Source organism: Anser brachyrhynchus (genome assembly GCF_964034855.1).
Source record: "Anser brachyrhynchus genome assembly, chromosome: 8".
Taxonomy (NCBI): domain Eukaryota; kingdom Metazoa; phylum Chordata; class Aves; order Anseriformes; family Anatidae; genus Anser; species Anser brachyrhynchus.
In genome coordinates, this window is record NC_137702.1 from 16290087 (window position 1) to 16310294 (window position 20208).

The 20208-nt window shown below is 37.6% G+C and overlaps 1 protein-coding gene across 50 annotated transcripts in view; it reads right to left on the reverse strand.

Moving 5' to 3' along the window:
* LOC308199202 (uncharacterized protein) overlaps positions 1-20208 on the reverse strand; it is a 506154-nt gene that overhangs the window by 368020 nt on the left and 117926 nt on the right. For 42 of the 50 annotated variants that reach the window (XR_013954445.1, XR_013954446.1, XR_013954466.1 and 39 more), the window contains one exon: positions 15046-15150. The exons of 7 other annotated variants lie outside the window; for them this stretch is intronic. The gene's annotated coding sequence lies outside the window, so the exon portion shown is untranslated. Of the gene's footprint in view, positions 1-15045; positions 15151-19180; positions 19337-20208 lie in introns of all 50 variants that reach the window. One more of the 50 variants, XR_013954463.1, reaches the window with a different exon arrangement.

The window sequence follows — 20208 nt, forward strand, 5'->3', positions numbered from 1 at the left end:
AAAAGGAAAACAATTTTCCCCAATTTAATCAATTAAACATCTAATATGGGTGCCTAGACTACTGCTTTAAGCTTTTTATCTGATCAGGGAACATTTAGAGGCACAAAAGAGCCCTGAATAATTTTCTTCAAGTTCCGCTGACAAAAATGTCACTATGCCCGTAAGTCAGTCACTTACACTACACACCTACAGTTAGACCCCTAAACATATTTTCAGCTTTGACCTGACTTTACTTCAATTTAAGTCATAGGAATTTTACCATTAACTTCAATGTAACCATTTAAGGCAATGCTAAGTGCTTTTGAAAATCCCATCTGTAATCTCCTTTTAAATTGATGGTTAGGAAAACTCGACCAAAAAAAAGTAGCTTTACAATCATTGCTTATTTTAAAATCTATACATCAGCAACGTGTGAACATGATATAGTCTGTGCACATATAAGAATAAATGCATGTGTACATATAAATGAACTGAATTCCTGTGTTGACAGATTATTTGCCAAGTTAAAGCCAAATGTGATTTGAAATTACCACAATATTACACTGAATAAAGAGGATTTATAATGGAAATACTAAAAGAATCTCTGTAATAGTGATATTACTAGGCACTGCTGTAACAACATATATTTCACTCTTTTCAGCTAGTGTTGTTTTTCTCCTTTCTCTGAATGTTTGGGAACAGTAAGTGAAATGTTAATTTTTTTAAGTCAGAACCATCTAGCTAAACCATCCAAATCATTTTTGTATACAGAGATTTTATTTCTAATCTTTCTCTGCAAGCTGCTTTGTTAAATCCTAATGACAACTTTTATGCATAATGCATAAAATAAACTTTACCAATATTTAACACACTTTTATAAACATGTAAAACCCCTTTATAAGTGAGATGACACACTGCAGGGCATGCAGTTGCAGTACACTGAGAAACCACACTTCCTAGATGACTGAAGGCATCTGCTTCGTGCCATTAATTTCTCAACATCGAACACATGTAGTTATCTTAGAATAGCAGTGCATCATATTTTCTATCTTTTTTTTTTATTAATAGACAAGTTAATTTTATTGCATGTATAATATGTAAGCTGTTTAAATCTACAATCTTTTTTATTTTTTTCTAGGAATGTTTGTATTTCCTAAACGAACAGGGGGAGAGGAAAATTGCTCCTTATTTTATCAAAACGCTTTATATTAGCAAATAAATACCTATAAAAATATATGCTAACAAGGAATCACTCAAAAATGGATGCTATAAATCTTCCTTATGCAAGAGGCAAAGAAATCAGAATAATAACAATGTATCACTAGCCTATGTCACTGAAATGATTTGTTTTACTCCTTTAATCTTTACCATATCTAAACTGACTATAATAAATGAATAATTACTCTGAATACAGTGGAGTTAATTGAAAATCTGCTTGAAGTATAAAACCAAGAAATCATAACAACAAATACAAGGTTTAGCCAGTGTTTAGGAACTTGTCTTTGTCAATAATTTTTAAGGTTCAGTGTAAATGATACTGTTTACCATCGTACATCATCTAACATTACTCTAGAAAGTCATGAATTATTTCAGACTTCCTATGAATATTAATAGTCTTTAGAGTCATGGTATTTCATCAGCATACACCCAAGTATTAAAGTCTTATGGGGTTTGACTTTTCAAAATGAAACCAATTTAATTCGAGTTTGTTTTATTCTCAAACCCTGATTTTTAAGTCCAGCGAGGGTGTACACTTTTTGTGTGCGTGAAGCTCAGTGTTTCCTTGAATGCAAAACATGTCACCTAGTGTAGGGATAGGTTTCAAAGCACCAACCTGGACGTTCACGCCCTACTGTGTGTCTCAAACAATCGTGATCCTGAGAGGAGCTTGTATTAGCACTGGGACAGGCAAAATTGTGTTCCTGCTTCTTGCCTAACAGAACAACAAAGCAATGCTTCCTTGGAGAATGCACGTCTGTGTGTTAATCAAGAGGCCAAAAAAAGATATGAAATATTGCCTGAATTTAGGACGCTGCTAAAAGATAAACTGTTAATTACATTAACCAATAAAAATTTCCTGTTTGATAATCTTAAAAAACTGTAAATCCAGAATTTGCAATGATGCTGGGCAATATGGATTTTCCTCTCTTGAAAACAAACACTTAGTAATAAAAGCTTACAAGAGAGTAAGTGCACTTACCCAGTTCTGTCTCCATTGAACCTGACCTGCAGATTGCTTGTTTCACCCCTACAAGTGTTGTCATAAATTTGACTAGGGCTGGGGTTAAAAAGAAACATGATGTGTAAAGTAGCTTCCATACAGAATACACAACAAGAAGGAAACCTTCCACTCTTCTCCCATACAAATCCTTCTGCAGCACTGCTCTATTACTTTATTCATAACACAACCCAGAAGAACCAGGCTTGAAATTAGGTTACCACAGTAGAGGGCAATACTGCTCTCAGGCAATTGCATATGTCCTTAGCACTGCAGCATATATACAATTACTGCACAGGAAAGTCAGTCTTGGCTGTAAAACAGGTTCTCTATAATCAATAACTCCACTCATGTAAAAGGAAAGATCGTACTTTAAGTGTTGCTATTACACCACTGTCATCTCCTTCAGAAAACTCACTACACACTTCTGTAAAACAATTTAGATACATATTTACTATATAGGCTATAACCAGCTTGCACTAGAGGCATAGGAAACATCCCATTATTTAACTCAGAGTTAAAATAACAAGCTACAAGACCTGGCAGTGTCAGAAGTTCTTGCTGACAGTTAGAATCATAGAATCATAGAATATCCCCAGTTGGAAGGGACCCATAAGGATCACCAAGTCCAACGCCTGGCACTGCACAGGTCTGCCCAAAAGTTTAGACCGTGTGACTATGGGCACAGTCCAATCTCTTCTTAAATTCAGACAGGCTTGGTGCAGTGACTCCTTCCCTGGGGAGCCTGTTCCAGTGTACAACCACCCTCTCAGTGAAGAACCTCTTCCTGATGTCCAGCCTAAACTTCCCCTGCCTCGGCTTAACACCGTTCCCGCGGGTCCTGTCACTGGTGATAACAGAGAATAGGTCACCTGCCTCTCCACTCCCCCTCGCAAGGAAGTTGTAGACTGCGATGAGGTCCCCCCACAGCCTCCTCTTCTCCAGGCTGAACAGGCCCAGTGACCTCAGCCACTCCTCATATGCCTTCCCCTCTAGGCCCTTCACCATCTTCGTTGCCCTCCTCTGGACACTCCAACAGTTTCACGTCCTTTTTGTGCTGTGGTGCCCAGAACTGCACACAGTACTCGAGGTGAGGCCGCACCAGTGCAGAGCAGAGTGGGACAATCCCTTCCCTCGACCGACTAGCGATGCCGTGCTTGGTGCACCCCAGGATACGGTTGGCCCTCCTGGCTGCCAGGGCACACTGCTGGCTCATATTCAGCTTGCTGTCAACCACAACCCCCAGATCCCTCTCTGCGGGGCTGCTCTCCAGCATCTCATTGCCCAGTCTGTACGTATAGCCAGGGTTGCCCCGTCCCAGGTGCAGGACCCGGCTCTTGCTCTTGTTAAACTTCATGCGGTTGGTGATCGCCCAGCTCTCCAATTTGTCCAGATCTCTCTGCAAGTGCTTTTGCATTACTGCATGCAGATGCTGTTGTTCCCTTTAGGAAGGTTTTCCCTTTTACTGGTTGTATTTTCATCATTTCTCTCATGGCAGCCTCATGATTTTGGGGAGTAATGATTCCTGCTTCTGAGAATGTTATTTGCACACTAGAAATATCTGTTATTGTATGACAGGCACCTGGCAAATCTGCCTAAAGCTTCTTTGGAAAATACAAATTTTAAGAAACTTTGAATGGTCAGAAGACACATCTGGGAAAAAGAACCAGGGCAGCATGTGCAAATTCAGCCTTAGCAGCCCCAAACTAACTGAACCCTGAATGCTACAAATACTCAGTGCTCCTCCTATAGCTGAATTGGGCAGGGGGATGGTTGAGGCAGCAAGGTCACCTCACCCCACTAGCCAGGAAAAGCTTTTTCTCTCAGTAAGACAAAATCCAGCACCTGTGCATAGTCCTCTGTGAACTAACTTGCACTCAGATGTCATAGTGAAAGAGGGAACCTGCCAAGTACTTGCTGATGGTAGAAGCAGGAAGAGATTCACAACTCTTGAGTACAAGACCATGTTTCTGGAGCAACTTCTGGCTTCTCACATTGTCTGCCTGTTGTTCTTTTGCCTCCAAACACAACCTGTTCTTTGTTGTGTAGACATGTCTCAACTACTCCTGCATTCCCTTTCTTGATACCTACCCTCTTCAGTTCAAATCGTTTACCCCATGACGGCTTGTTTTGTTTCTCCTCCTCTCTTATTTCTCATTTTTAATTGCCTTTCTGAATCCAGCAGATTTTTCTACTTTTCTCCATGTTCTGCTGGATTCTCCCAACAGTAAGCTCTTGTGCTGAGCATCGCAGTTCTACCTGGAGGCGTAGGAACAATCCTGTTCAGCATCCCTACAGGCCTGCAGCATAGCATCTTCAGAGCAGATAGATTCTTTAGGGAATGTAAATAGCAAAAAAATTAAAAAATTTAAAGCCCTACTCAGTCTGTAGAAACAAAAATTATTCTGATACATGTAATATGAACATACTTAGGAAAAATTTTAACACCAGGGTAACCCTGCCAAATTTCAACACTCATGGCAGAAAAAGAGCTTCTCAACAAGCAAGAACATTCTTTGGGCAGCCAGAGAAATTGTCTCCTCATAACCTTTACTTGGAAATGAGTAAAGTGTCAAAGCTTAATCATCGAACACGTAGTATTTAGGACAGATGCCTGCCATGGAAAATGCCAGCAAAGATATTAAAGTTTGGTAGAGTTATAAACTACTCATTTATCAATAGGAAGAAAAGACAATTATCAGTAGAATTATTTCTAAACTCTGATGGTTGTGACAAGAAACATGACAAGAGAGTCACATGCAAACTTTGAGTTTTCAGTTGGTAACAAGGGGCTCAGTGCTCATAACCAGGAAAGAATGACGACTTTGCAATCTCAGCTGGACACAGGGGGAAGAATGTGTCTTGTGTGGCATTGTATCAGGAACGCTGAATCTTAAAAGGCACAGACTGTGACAGTGTAAGCCGAAGAACCCTGCAGGGTTGGAGCTGTCATGATTAGCAAGTTTGGGGCAGGGACGAACATGGAAAACTCCTCTTTTGTTGTTCCTTAGAAACTGTTATTGCCACAGGAACTTTTGTCTTGTGACTATGGTCCCCTGCAGCTGGAACTCTAGGCAGGCTGCCTCTTCACTGATGACCACCTTCTGCCTGACCAACATTTGAAAATGGGAAGATTTTCAGAGAAAAAAGAAACAACATTTAAAAGTAGACATTAAAAGTACTGTAAAATTTCCCTAAAAATACACAAAAAGACACAAACGGAAAGCTAAAACCCCTTTCTAGAAATGTGCACCTTCTTGTTTCTCCGGATAGTAAATGCAGGATCGCCTTTCTGCTGTACCAGAGGTGTAAGCATATGTAAGTGCAGCATGCCATCGAGAGGTGCCGTCTTATTCTACTACAGGAATTTGTGCAGCCTATTAGCAGTTGGTGGAAATGATCTCAAATAAAAGGTTTTTGTGAAACAAGGAATTCTTTTGATAACACTGTTATTGCATGAGAGAACATACCGTATATGTTCACCTCACTCTACCCGAGAAAATTATATACAGGACAATATATGCCTTTCAGAAATAGTGCTTTAAATTAGTACAGAAGGAAAAGATTATCTTTTCTTCTGAAATAATTTTACTTTTTTTTACAAGGAAGCTGAAACATATCTATCAGAAGAAGGATTATAACAAAGCAGCTGGAACTCTGGAACCTCTGTAATATATTGCACATTTTAATCATGTTTGATACAACAGTCTTTATATGGATATCAATTACACTAATGACTCTTACATAATACCCTTGGGTGTCTAAGGGATGTGTATTGTCACCTCCCCTTTGTCATAAAAATAGAGAGCAGTTCTATATACACACTAAAGTAGTTTCTTTCATTTTTATATAATGAATGAGTAACACTGTAAAAAAAGACATTTTATCCCATATTAGTTTAGCAAACAGAAGAGATTTCACATATGACAGTGCTAAATATACTCTTAAGCTGCTAATAAAGACAAAGCCTGAGGGGAAAAATTCTAATGATGAGCAATGCCAGAAGTTTTTATTTCTGGATCTAAAGTAAAAATGTTTCACTTAGGTATAGTTTTAGAGGCATCAGAGAAGAAACCAGGGTTTCCAATAATTTTTATCTCTAATAAAATCACTTGAATTAATTTGAGCAACATTACAGCACTGAAAAATGCTTTTAAAGGTACTGTTATTTGCGTAACTTGTCTGTGTGCATTTTATTGAGTAATGAAAACCGAAAGGTTTCATCTGTAAATGATCTACACTTTCCCAAGCTATTTCCTAGGAAACACGACAGACTCAGTGGCAGTCTATAGGTGGCTGGCAGGAACACAAGACCTTGTTTTTCCTTATTCCCACTAAAAGAACCAGAGAATCAGACAAAGGGGGAAACCCGTTTCATCATATATTTGTTGAATTTTAAAGTAAGCACTTCCGTATTCTCTCCCGCTGAACTGGTACCACCTTAAACACTTGCAAAAGTTAAGTATCCCCTGCCTAAAAGTTTTCCTAATACTTACATGGGAACACCAGTGTGCAATGGCAAAGGTGCTGTTAAACTGTGGTCACTGTCTACTCTATTGAACAAGATTATTTCTTTATTATCATTATTTTCTGGTAATTGTGTCAGCCTGCACCCATCTGGGATGCCTTGGCTTATGCATGGGGTTGTAAATTCTTCAGGCCAAGGGCCTAAAAGGCCTTTGTAGCATTTATAAAATATATAGAAGAGTATTTATGACTAGGGCTTTTACTGATGGAATACAAGTAGGAATAAAAAAGACCAAAAGTACACAGTGTGATTAATACTTCCATTTTCTTTGTGCTCAAATACCTGTAATTCTCCAGGTAGAATTATGCAGCAATGTAGGCAAAGAAGTGTTGCTTCATGAACACAGCAGTCTGCCCTGCCTAACTTACCACAGAGTGTTTTCCTTATCAGAGGAACTTTGACTGCTTTGGTAACCTAAGTAATAGCATGACAATTAAATTTATCCCAACGTTTTCCTTAAGTTTAGCTGCTTATGAGATTTTCATACATTTTTCTCTATCCCAAAGTTCAAAGCCTTCTAACATATTTCTCAGTGCTAATTAAATCCTTATGATACTGTGAGTTGGCAGGAATTCTACTGCATTTGCACAAAGGGAGCCTGGTAATGGGACCACTCCCCAGAATCCTATGTCGCTGTGTGGTGCCCTGGAATTTGCTGTCCTCCTGCAGCCCTATCGTTTTGAAGTTTTTTCAATCATCCACAAAAACTAAAGGAACTCATAGGAACCTGAATATGGCAAAGCAATTTGTATTCATGCATGTTTTCTCAATCTTAGTTTTGACCTTCTGAGATAATGTATAAAAATACATGTTGGATAGCTTCAGATGATTTTTTCACTTGTAATTATTTAACATTGATTTTGATTCAGCTATAAAAGCCGATGTGCCTTTCCCATTTTGAACAAAAAAGTAAAACTTCCAGGATATTTAAATATTAAAACGTGGCAATTGCATATGCATAGCAAGTAACTACCTCTCTAAGATACTTCAGAAAAATTGTATTTAGTAGAGTACTTGTGATAAATTATGTATTTATTGTAACAGGGTCAGAAGCTGTTACAATTTACTGTACTTGGTCAAAAATTCACTTTTATAAAAAGTACTTCAGTGTCTCAATGTACATTTAAATGAGAACTTGGATGCGCCAACCACATTGATTTTCATGGGAAGCAAGTTAAACATCTGAGGTCAAATTCTGCTGTGACTTACAATAGTATAAAAAAAACCATAGCATGGCAACTCTACCAATTTTGATATATTTAGCTTTTCCTTATAGATAAAAATATTTTTAAAAATTTGGAATTTTGCATATATTTTCCAAGAGTAGGCTATGCACAGTGTACATAGTACTGCTGTTGTGCTAATAAGTAATGCAGGAGAAAGGCTTCTAACAGAGCAAATGCCTGAAAGGCAAGTGGCAATAAGTGTAATATTGGGTTTGAATCTTAATACAGAGCTGTGTTTCAAAAACTGTTATTCATGTGCCTCTACATATACTATACGAACATAAAATCAGTTCTCAAACTTTCAGTTCTTTAATTACTACATACTTACTACTTTTCTGTTTGTTCTGTTGTCACCAGTAGTACCTGCCAGAAACCTTTACATCATGGTTTTCTGTAGGTATCCAGAATAAACTCGAATAATGTCACTGTTAATGGAAGCTTTAGAACTGGGACTGAGAGAAAGTTCTTAACCCACAAATGTGTGTTCTTTCTTTATCATAGTGTACTCTGCCTAGGTTTTGCGGTTATAAACTTTTGGGAAAAAAATGCTTTTTCCTGTCTCTGTCGAGCAGTCAGCAATTGCAGCAACTGCCAAAACAGTATGTGAAGAGTAATACTATAATCTATGGCTGGGTCTTTTCAGACAAAGGAACTGAACAACTGCTTATAATGTACTGGAAACCCCAATGACAGCCAGCCTTTCAGGGTGGGTGGGTGGGTGGATGGATGGATGGAGAAGAGAGAGCGAGATGCCTTGGACCACTTCCCAGTACCCATCTGACCTAGTTCACAGTTCAAGCAAATCTTGCCAAGAAAACATGCTTTTCCTATTGTGTACTTATTTAGTCCTAAAATTCATCACATTTCAAGAAAAAGAATTCAGGTTTCAGATTCTCCTCAAGACCCTGGGCAGTTGTGCTTGCAGTGCATGTAACTGTAAAATCGTGCTTCTCTTTTTCCATTAAGAAACCTAAAAAGTTGCTGCTGTCTCTGAGTGCTACCTATGCAATGCATTGAATGCGATAGGAATCAGTAGAAAAACATAGCAGGTGACCATGTACTTAAAGGCTCTGACATAGTGCATATGCATAGCTAGGCCAAAAAAAAAAAAAAAAAAGTATCGCGAACAACCTACATACCAACATTTCCTAATTTGCAAATACTTGCCTGCAGCCTCAGTACTGCGGCATGACCACACTGCTTTCACGTTGCAGAGGTTACGCAGTCTGTAAGAGGAGTGATTGCAGTGCTGTGTAGACACTCATAAGTGCTTAAATTAGCCAGCTCCAATCTTGGTAGCTGTCTTGCTCTAGCACAAGTGACTGCCTGCTGCAAAATCTCCATGACAGGTAGGGTTAATTGGCCCACATCAAGCCTTATGCTGCCATGGCAAGACAGCAACAGTATCTGGTTTAAAGTTAGCTTCCATCTATTGATCTCATACAGTCATTGCTCTGTTGACCAGTCCCTATTGTGAAACTATAATCCGGAAATACTCATTCTAATATATTACAAAAGACTTCAAACATACTTAAGTACACAATATGTCCACATTTCCCCATCATCAAATTTTCTCACAGACAACATGGAACAATTGTGTATTAAAATGCAGCTTGCATGCACCTATAAAACAACATTAAAGTACAAAAATTATTGCAATTCCTTCCCTAAGGGAATTTACCTGACAGAACTTATTTAATTTCTACTTCAGAAGTCTTCACCACAGAAAGACTACATCCACTTTCCAACACTTGAAAAGAATGGTGAATAAAAAATGGCCTCTGTGTTCAACGTAAGCTGAAGGAAAGGGAAGATGCATCACAAAGGGAAGACAAGAACAAACTTATAAAGCAAGGAATTTGTTCAATATTTAAGTGACTGCTAGAAAGCTTCCTTTCATTTTACTAACTTGGAGGCCATGTATTTTCCTGGAGATGTAGCTCTATGTACTCTTTCCCATGCAAGAACAAAATGATGCTTAATTTCTGTAAAAACAAGCAATTCAGGAAAATATTAAAGCAAGAACAGAGCTTTCATTAATTAGGATTTTCTTAATTATTAACTGTTGCATAACTGATTTTGGTAAGTCCTACCTCATCTCTACTGTTCTGGTGGTACATGAAATTTAGAGGGAATCAGCTTCTGTTTCTTTAAAGTATGTGCATTAAATGAAATTGATCCCATTTTCATGTTTCATACCCATATATCTGGGTAGCATTGATAATTCCAGAGAAGCAACACTGACTTTATACTATTACTCTCATTTCATACTGAAAATGCAGTAGAACTTGCGTGCTACATATGTACTTTGGATTCCTTAGTTGTTTGATCACATTGATGAAGGGATATGCAATCAATCTCCCACTAAGACAGTGAGTGGTATTGGCCATAACTCATTACTCCATCAAAGGATTTGGCATTTCAATCGATGGGAAATGATGTGTGATCATTCTAATTTATTATACATCATTTCCCATCAATCGGTGTGCTGAAGCCTTGACATAATAAGTAGTTACAGACACTGTCAATCATTCTTGGTCAAATACCTCTGAATGCCGGCATTCGGTACACCATCAGCAATTCATCCAAACTGCAAATACACATCCAAAATATTCAGCAAGCAGAATTTAACTAAAGGTACCTGAAGAGAGTCACAAAAGTGCTCAGAATGATCTCAAAAGCTTCAAGAACATAAGGAACAGAAGAAAAGAGAGTTATCATGAAAGTGCACTTCTAAAAAATGCATGAAAATAGTGAAAACATCTCTAGAGGGACAGTAAGTTCACCTGGGAAAAGACTGAGGAAGTGTAAGCTCCAATATTGCACTGGGAATCTCCACTAGGAGATTATAGTGGGATCATGGACTGTGCTGCCCACATTACTCTAAGATCAATCTAAATTCTGCTTATTTGTGTCAGCACAGTTCCATTTGACTTCAGTGGAGTTGCATGTGTACATAAAGCCAGGCCACAGTCAGTCTTTGCCTTATTAATGAGATTACAAATCTTGATTATCTTCCCAAAACCTTCAACGTTCCTTCCATCTCCAAAATACCCTTATGGTACCCTATTTATAATTCTTTTTAAGGTTTCCTGTTTACTCTGATGTGAACATTGCCAAAATTACTCCCTTTATTAATCATGCTTTTGAAAGTAATTAAATGTAGCTCAACACTTTTCTTCATACGGTAGTATATTCTACAATATTGCTGCGGCACTCTTAATATCAGCAATGTCCAAAAGGCTACAGATTCTCTCCAATCCAGAAAAGTGACAACAACCACACTCACTGTGACGTTACTTATTAAAGCAAAACAAAGGAGTTGGAGTCCCTGATCCTTGTGGGTCCCTTCAAGCTAAGGATATTCTACGTTCTGTGAAAACATGGTTTCAGTGATAATTCTTCCTGTGGAATTGTTTCAGGAATCCACTCAGCCTCTACACCTACTTACACCTCTTTGCTACCAGATTACTGTGACATTGAATAATTAGTGGTTATTCTTTCATAGGGATGTGATTAACTCCTCTCGTTAGAAACTGCCATCCCCCTTAAGAAATCACTACTCATTTTTGAACCAAAACTAGAACTTTCTCTTTAGAATTTGGTTGTATTTAATCCAGTCATTGGGTACAGAACACAGACTGGCAAAGCATTCATGATACCAAAGAGCTGATGAAACGTTATGAAAAAATAGCATTAAGAGAACTTTCCGAGTACAAAATTAAGCAAAAGCTGGATGATTAACTCCTATTGAAAGCCAGACAATGCCTTCCCTAAGATAGCAAGTGCTCCTGTAGTACATTTCAGATGTCAGACTAGATGATCCAGCAGGTCAGGTCTAGTTCCGCTGTATGTTATCCTCTCTCATTCCTAGCCATTCTTCTATGTTTTTCTGCTTCTCTCCCTATAAAAGAATTTGCACTGTTTCTCTTACACACCTCATCATTGTCACCATCTCTCTTTCTTCAAGATATTGCCTTGTCTTACTGTGTGACAAATGTAAAAGCTATTGTATTGAGTTCCATCTAGCAATATCTCATTATTGGTAAGCTGGTTAGAGATAGTTTGTATGAAACTGCTACATAAAAACAGTACACTGAATCAGCCTTCTTTCTGCTCATCCATCCTTCCTATACTCTTCATTAGATTTGTCAGCTTAAAATAATACAATACTGGACAGTTTAATGTGGCCCCAAAATTGACAGATTTATTTATTCTCTTACTATGAAATATTCTGCTATCCCTTTCTAGTCTTATTCCTCCAGTCCTTGTGTGCTGTTCCAGTCCCTTTACCAGCCTCCAGCCTGATCTTTCCTTACAATGGCAGCTCCCTGAGAAAGGCAATCCATACCCTCTACTGGACATTAAAAATGAAAAATATTATTAAAATAAGGTCAACCCAAGTTAATACTTTTTTTAAAAAATCCCCACATTTTTGCATATACATACATATTGTGAATTGGTGGGGCTTTGTGGTGAGAACTACTTCTGAGAGAGCCTTAGACTTTGTCAAGTGAGTTTACGTGCAAGAAGGAGTCACCAGGCAAACCGCTCAGAGGGTATTTACCTGCTGACAATTCTGAACTTGCAAACACAAGGATTCAACTGGGAAAGATCATTTTAAGAGTTCTAGTACCTTCTTTTCCAAATAGGGAACATAAATGTTACTACATCTAATCAACATATACAGAGTGATATTTGAAATTAGAAATTCAAATACATGCAACAATCTGCTTGCCAACAATCTCCAGACCAAAAATTATTCAGATAAAGTATTTGGTGAATAATTTTGAATAGCAAATTCATCTGAGAGAATCAAAAGCAGCTCACAGACAATTCACAAATGAAAAAAAGTTATACATGCTAAATCATTTATTACGAACTATTTTTCATCTCTGTTCTGTTAATTTGTTTTTCCATTCCAGTCAAAAGGAGGTTCAGAAAGAAGGGAAAAAGGAAAAAAAAAATCCTTTTCTTATTTGGCATCTTCAGGTAATTCTTGAGTAATTACCTATTTATTGAGAAGTGAAGAAGTTGAATGTTGACCCAGTCAAGGAGAAAAAAGTCCATCCTAGTGAAAAGATTGTGTATAAAGTTCTAGCCTGATAAGATTTGATATGAGACTTGAAGGCCTCCCAAACACAGGTCTCATAATTAACAGACTTTTAACTATAGCTGCATTGCCAGGTGCAAATTTAATAAAAGATTATAAATGATAGATGAACCGTATTTCCAGCAGCTGTTTGTAATCCCAAGCAAAAATCTTCATTAAGACAGTGTTAACGTTGTAAATGCTTATCTATTAATTTAAAGTACTGTGAAACATCAAACATTATTCGTTTAGAATACTGCAGTGAAATACAGGCTAAGAAATCATGCTGTAAATAAAACTTTAAAACATTAAGTTTTAAGTCAGACCATCCAAAGTTGCAGTTAATAATGTCAACCTTCCTGCAATCTTCAACAGATTGCCCTGGGAATCAGCTGAACTCCTCAGGAGCACAGCTAAGTGTTACCTAAAATCCAGCTGCAAGACCAGGGTTTTGGTATTCTGGAATTGAAGTCCACCACATTTTGATAGATACAGTAGCATAAAACAAAAATGCCGGCTCCAGCGTTGGCTTTGCTGGAGCTCCTGATGCTGGGCAATTTCCAGGGTTGAGTTCTAAGCACAACCAGCTCTGCTGATATGCTCCAAAATTTTGTTAAAAATACACATTTTTTACATTGATCCCCTTTAATACGATTTAAAAGTAAACAGTATTTGCAGGGAATAAAGAGAGTATTCCTTATCATTCCCTTTAAAGGAGCATAGAGAAGTTTAAATTCTGATCTGGAGGAAGTTCCCTTGGCACATTGTGTATGAGAGCTTCTTACAACAGCAGCAGTGTATACTTACTGCCTTCCTATAGGAAATCTCACAAAAGCCCTTCTTACCTGAAGCCTCTACCATTTTCACAGAGCTATAGCTTCAGCAATGCAAAGTATGAAACATCTCCATTTGGCTCCAAAATTTACCCCATAATGTGCGTTAACAACTATGGCATGTCAGATCACTGTTTGTTGTTATGCTTTGTGGCAAGGGTTTTTACAGTATTTTAGCAAGAAAAGCAGCATATGGGAACACTCCCACCACACTCAGACCTCTTCATAAAATTAAAAACAAAGAGGGAATCTACTTATTACTTGTATTCCATTTATCCCATGCAGACCTTACAAAGAGACAGACCCTAAAAAAAATCCATTAAAAATTCACCAACTTTTCTTGATAAGAGCTACAAAGGCTTAAGATTAACTTCCACATTTCACATTTTATTTCACATTTGGATTTTGAGTAAGCTTCTAGCATAAAAAATATCCTGCACCAAACTGCAGAAAACCTCTACCTAGATAAGTTCAATTAAATAAATAGTCTGGTGGATGCTTAGTAATGATTACTTATATGTCAAAAAGTTGCAAGATCAAATGTAGAAATTCCTTGACAAAGCTACCGTAAATATGGCATTTGTCTCCAAAGAGGCCTTGTTCTTCAACCCTCTTTCCCTTCCCTCCTCACTTTTTCATACTTGACAATGTGTAGAACAGTTTCTAATGACCATTAGCATTTCTAAAGATGTAACAGCTGCACTATTTCAGTTTCCAACTAAAACAGAGCTCCTTACTTCTAAAGTAATCTCCCTTTTAGTTACGTTTCTTTCCCCTCCCTTCCTCCTACTCAATGTTTAAACCTCTTTTCTTTTCCCCTTAAGCAACAGGAAGTGAAATTCCATTTGATCATTTGCATGATGAATACATGGCTAACAAGAGATACAAAAGCTAGTCTGTTGAGTAAAAAGATCAATAAGCCACTATAATAATCATTTAAATCAGACAACTCTACTGTATCCTTTGTCTCTCTTTGCACTGCTTACTTAATATTCTATATTTAAAAAAAAAAAAAAAAAGGTTCATAGTTAATCTGTGTCCTCTGTCTTTATATGTTGTGTGCACACTTTAAAAGCACTTCTTTTTACGTGTATAGAGAGAAAGATGCACCATATAGAAAAAGATTTTGCAGAGCAGTTTGCGGACCAAATAAAATTGTCATTTCTTACCTGAAAAACAATCCACTGCCTTCTGGGGAGAAAATGCCAATAGAGTCAATGTGGTGTGTAAGTCAATTTTTCCTTCTGAATTCAAAGCACCACCAAGTACAATATCTGCAAGGAACCAAATTTTGATGGGAATTACACCACTAAAAATCCAGTAAAATTCCAATGACTGAATCGGATTATTCCCCCACATTTTATCTATGTAAAGAATAAAACAATTTGGCCTAATCCAGACAAAAACAAACTTGCGGACAGATAAAGGAGAAAAGGGAAAATCGGTAGTAAGAAGGGAAGCATTGATATGCTCACATTATACTATATGATGCAGATAAAACAATTTTAATCCAAGCAGAATGTTATGCCTACGTGACCTTTCAATATTCTTTATGAGCTGTGCCCTCAAATGAGGTAAATAAGAAGCCAGCAAAGTGTTTGTAAAGTTTACTCCCTATTGAATTCTGTAAAACAAATCATATTTCAAGAGCAAATGGAATACAAAAAATAGAATTAAGATATTAATTATTCTTGACAGGCCTTATACGGCCTGTACCTTTAGACACTGAAAATGTGTTCAATGTTAACAACAAGGCCTATATGTAAAAGTAAAGAGAAAGTGTGAATCAGGGATGCAACAATGTCTTTTTTATATATAAGGAATTACTAATTGTTTAGCAAATTGATGTGTTTTGTCTAATAACTGTCTCTCCATAACATGGAGACAATGTAAGTTTATACAACAGGACTTTAGCACCCAGTATCAGCCCTTGGGTACTGGCACAACATCCAACAAATCCACTGCAAATAGTAGACTCCTCCTGTTTCAATACAGCTTGTTTTCTTGACTTGCTGATTTTTTTAACATATCGATTATTCTTTTTTTTTCCCCAAAAATTAACAAACCTACAGTCTATAAGTTTGTGCACATTTTTACCACATGCAGAAACTGGTATAAGCAAGCAGCAGTCATTTTGATATGATAGATTAGAATGGCACAGAAGGAGCAATTTTGGTGTTTCAAGTTAATAATAGGAAAGATTTACCCTCTATGATACATTATGTTAAAAACCCACTTTATAGCCATGTTTAAATAAGGTTCTTATTTAGATCAGAGAGATTAACAACTCTGAAAAAAGTCATTCCAAACTATGAGACACCCATTTGAAAAATACAAGTATGCATTTGTAATACATCATAAGATTGGTTAAGGCATCAGAGTATATTGCTTCACCTTCCATACAATTTTTTACTTATGAACAAAATGCATGCATTTTGGGTCAAATATAATCAGTTAAGGGGACAACCAAGCTTAGAAATAAAACTACCATAGTAAAATATTCAGCCCATTCCACTTATAATTCAAGTCTTTCAAAAGCAAGGAAATTTAGTTAAGACATACAGTATCCTTAGCCCCATGTGCCCTAGATGCAACAGTTAAAAGAAAACAGTAGTCTCCACACTGATCTTTGCTTTGCTTCTACAATGCCTTTCTCTTCACTTTTATACAGCCTTTATGTTATTTCACCTTCGGAAAAGGAGAACTGCATTTTGTAAATAACTTTGAAAAGTGCTGCCTGCTGCAGAAGACATAGAGATTTGCTTTATTCTTTTACTTACAGAAAGATTTATGAAATACAGTAGAAAGATGGATTCAACCACAAGGCAGATAGCTGGTTTCCAAACCCTAAAAAATTTCTGAGGTGTTCAAAGCAAAAGGTTTTGTTCAGTCAGTTACAGAAATAAGGGCCAGCCATGAAATTTAGATCTTCAGTTAGATTTGGAAACACTCGCTTTCCACTAAATTTTGGGCGTTCTGATCTGCGTTTAGATCCATATCTGCGACAAAGGCTACATTAATTTAGTATGTTATAACAAGAAAAATTCATTCTTGCCACAGACATTAAAAAAATAAAATTCAAAGACGAATCATTCTTCAAAGGAAACAAGGGCCCCATCTGCTGATGTTTAAAATGTACTACATTAACACACGCACCACAGTGTTACCGCAGATAAGAATGGTATTGAAATGAATCGCAAAGACAAATCACTACATTAACTGTGATGCATTATTCTGGCATTTCTTTCATAGGTAACAAAAGTTTTTGCAGCCCCTTGGGTTAACCAATTTCCACTGATGATGAGAGCTTTGCTTATGAAAAAACTAGGAGGCTAGAAAGGAAGGGAATTTAGGCAGGAACACACAGCAATAAAAGAAGAGAATACAGCCAGGCCTGTACATAGCAAAACAAAATTATGTCTACACATACAGGGAGCAGCTACAGAAAATAATAAATCATTGCTATTTAAATCACACCCAATGTGCTCAGATTAGTAATAATTAAAATGTCCAAACACATAAGTAGGACTTTAAGAACAACAATGAAAGCAGGCATCTGGGAAATGTAAAAGTCAAACTTTTCTAAAGATTAAAACATCTTGTTAAATAATCTAATGGTTGTTTATTGAGAGTTCTTAAAACTAAGCGCTGTTTTGTTTATTGAAATCCCCCACACAGCAAGCTTTACATTATCTTATGGCAAAAAAAAATGTCAGCTTAATGAAGACAAACCAAATGTGTTTATCGTGGACAAGAATATTTCAAACACTGTACAAATAAAAAGCCAGCAGCTGAATTTCTAATCATCTCATATGGCTGTATTCTGCAATAAAAAAGAGCGTTTTGGAAGCAGTAAAATACTTCTGTTCTACGTGGTTACAACGTACAAAAGGTTTGGCCTGATATACCTGGACAAAGCATGTGCCTGGTCTCTCTTCCCAAGCCTAGCAGCATGGCAAATGAACCTCTGCTTAATGCTGAAGAAATCATTAACAAAACTAAACAAAAAAAAACTTGCTTCTTTTCTTCTCTCTTGGACTAACTAGAACTACAGCGAAAGCAAGCCAGGTGTTACTTGCATGAGCTGACCAGAACTGTAACTCTGCCATGGCAAACTCTGCAGTCTGCTTTATGAGTTTCTGTGCCATAGATCCTGTTTTCAGGTATGGTGCTGAAGGTTGTCACCGAGTCAGACAGTCAGTGCTATACAACAAAATCCCGCAAATCACTGACGTTCTTATGAATATATTCTAACATATTGTCAGAGCATACATGTAATTCACAAAATTCTTAGTCTTCACTACCAAAACCTTATGAAACTTGAAATGATTATCAACTGGGCAGAGGTCAGAAGGCAACATGCAAAACTTCTTACTGCGTGGATAAAAACAGTAATTAGAAATTCAGTGCTAGTGAATTCTTCAGCGAACATTTATGTAATCCACATGATAAACAGTGCTGGCCCAGCTTTTGCCTGAATAAATTAAAATTCAGAGCAGTCTGAATAAAGTTCCCAGACGCGCTACCAAAGTTCAAGGCATAAAACAAAAATATAGATAAAACTTCATAGCGTAATTGGATCTATGTGGTTCTTTGGCATTTTCTTATAACTGCATCTTTAGAAGAGTTCCTTCTATCAGCTTTTGTATTACAAACCCTATGCAGTCATGTCCACAATCTGATCATTAAAGTGTACGTTAGGTGGAAATATGTTAAATGAGGGATTTGTACAGAGGAGTAGCTAGACAACCTCGCCCATCTCAGAACAACAGAGCATGAGACTAAGGGCCACGAAATTTACCATTCATTTTAGCACTAGCATTCCTGGTTGTATTTATGCATGCATGTTTTTTTTGTTATTTTTTGTTTTATAAAGTGTGCCTTTTGGGGCATGTTATTTGGTTGATCGTTATCACACATAAAGGAGGAAAACAATTAAAAGCTGTCAGAAATCATCTTGTTCGAAAAAGTGCCTGGGAAAAACACAAGCAGTCTCCTTCTCGATTGCAGATAACACCAAGTAACTTTGCTATCCCCCTTCATTAGAACACACATCAATCTCCAGTGTGATAATATACGTCGGGAAAAGTAATTATATCTGCATCAGTTACGAGCGTGTTAGCAACAAAGCCACTGCAACTGCATGTTGTGAAAGGTGAATCTACTGCTTTTGGTGAAGCTACACATTGTACGGCGAGCTGACCCAACTGGTTACTGCTGCTGAAATAGGAAGAGCTCAACTCTGCCATCTGCTCACCATTCGGTGCTCCCCGCCATCCATGCACTCCTGCCTCTGGCTCTTACCTGTTAGCTGTTTTAGCTAGGCAAAACAGTGAAATGTGATGCAGCAAACCAAGAGGACAGGACAGGATCTGCCTATGGAACTGAGTCGAGCAAAGAGTTTGACAGGCGCCAGAGTCTGTGCGGGGAGGGGGCAGGACGTCAGTACTGGGAAGAGGCCTGGCGAGGCGAAGGAAACAAGGAAACGTGTCCCCTTTTAGCAGTGTCAGCACAGCTGAGGCTGTAACTTGATCCTGAATTTCTCAGCTGTGCTGCTGCATTTCTGTAGCATTCAGAAAGCAAGGTATTTCAAATAGCGTGCACCCTGCCCCACCAACAGGGTTCTCACTGCTTCACAGGTGTGCCAGTGTTCCGCTTTGGGGTTTCTGTCCACCTGGAGATCCAGCACTATCTCATCACACAGCAGATGAAGAATAAAACTAGCTAGGAATGATAACATTTAGTATTTACTCGAACCGCTGTCTCACAATCTAAATAACTTTATAAAAAAGCAATCATTAGTGATCACACCTCCATAAATGCTTCAGTCAAACATTACTAAGTCTCAAATGAGGTACATGCTCAACCTAACACGTGTTTCAGTCTCATTGACTTCTATGGCATGAAACATATAACAAAGACCCATTTGAAATCAACAGTGTTAGGACCTACTTACCTTCCAAGTACCACAGAAGAATCAACAACTCAAGTGGCTGGCTATTTCAATGCTTTTCTTGAGCAAACAGCAATATATATCACATTACACACATACAGCTGCCTTGTAAATCTCAGCTACTTCCATTGGGATCATGCATTTCCAAAAGCAAGTAGTTACTCACCATCCCAACAAGCAGTGCCCCCACTCCCCTTTATTGCCTCAGAAGACATCTTTTTAAATGAATGCCATGGCTTGCATGGAATTCCTTCATGTTTTAAACTGACATCAATTTCATCATGTTGTTCCCTTTTTCTTCATATACAAACGCTATTTTATATAACATTATTTACATCTGCCCCCTTTTGATTTTATTTTGCCTTTGAAGAGTCACTTA